We start from the raw sequence: 1,051 nt of genomic DNA, 5'->3' as shown, positions 1-1,051 counted from the left end.
CTTCCTCCCTTCCTCCCTCCCTTCCTTCCTTCCTTCCTTCCTTCCTTCCTTCCTTCCTTCCTTCCTCCCTTCCTCCCTTCCTTCCTTCCTTCCTTCCTTCCTTCCTTCCTTCCTTCCTTCCTTCCTTCCTTCCTTCCTTCCTCCCTCCCTCCCTCCCTTCCCTTTTTTGCTTTCTTTTCTTTTTTCTTCTTTTCTCCCTTATATTACTGCAGGAGAGTGACAAAAGAGAAGGATTTGAAAACTACAAAGAAATGAACTATTTTACAACATTGAATTTCATCTGTGCCCCCATACTTCTAGACAACAGTGACAGTTAATACATGTCCCATGATGCTATTTCTTAGGTAAATAGTTTTCCAGAAACTTCTACTTAGATGAAAGTCATTGTCCTTTCTGTCTTTCCTGCAACTTCCAGAATTCTTTTTTTTTAAACATATGGAACGCTTCACGAATTTAAGTGTCATCCTTGCTCAGGGGCCATGCTAATCTTCTCTGTATTGTTCCAATTTTAATATATGTGCTGCCAAAGTGAGCACAGCTTTCAGAATTCTTGAGGTGGTTCCTTATTTACCTGCGACAAGGTTAAGCAGTCTTTTCCCTTTTGTTTGAACCTGCTGACAAGTTGGGGCACAGATTCCTCCAACTTCCTATTATTTTTGTTTTATTTTTGTCTCATGATTAGCTGAGATTAGAGCTGTTTATCTCCCTGAAACTAGTCCATAATAGAGAAGAACATTTATTGATCTGAGGAATAACTTAGACTTGTCTGGTGTGCAAAAGAACCAGACTATATATCTCTGAACTCACTTATAACTTATTTCCTTTTCTTTTCCTTCCATAAAAGTTGAAGTCAAACCATTCTGGTGGGAAATTCTGATCATTAGATCTGGGTAGTTCCTTTGTTCACAGAGTCTAAATATAGCCAATCTACTTCTGTTTCTCTGCATCCTTCACACACAGCTTCACTAAGATAGAATCAACTGTCTGTTTTTTTTCTATTTTGGCAATTTCCCCAGGTTTTACTGGACTTGTAAGACAGATATGTGTTAGG

At 39.0% G+C, this 1,051-nt stretch overlaps 1 non-coding gene across 1 annotated transcript; it reads right to left on the bottom strand.

Annotated features, from left to right (window-relative positions):
• Nucleotides 1-429: 429 nt before the first annotated feature.
• LOC125995286 (U6 spliceosomal RNA) lies at nt 430-536 on the bottom strand. Its single transcript, XR_007490834.1, has one exon. It is a non-coding gene; the product is annotated as a U6 spliceosomal RNA (small nuclear RNA).
• Between the last annotated feature and the right edge of the window lie 515 nt (nt 537-1,051).

The sequence above is a fragment of the Suncus etruscus genome, chromosome 17 (assembly GCF_024139225.1).
Source record: "Suncus etruscus isolate mSunEtr1 chromosome 17, mSunEtr1.pri.cur, whole genome shotgun sequence".
In the NCBI taxonomy this organism is placed as follows: Eukaryota; Metazoa; Chordata; class Mammalia; order Eulipotyphla; family Soricidae; genus Suncus; species Suncus etruscus.
The sequence above is the reverse complement of the archived record's forward strand: the minus strand, read 5'-3'. Positions and strand labels throughout refer to the sequence as shown.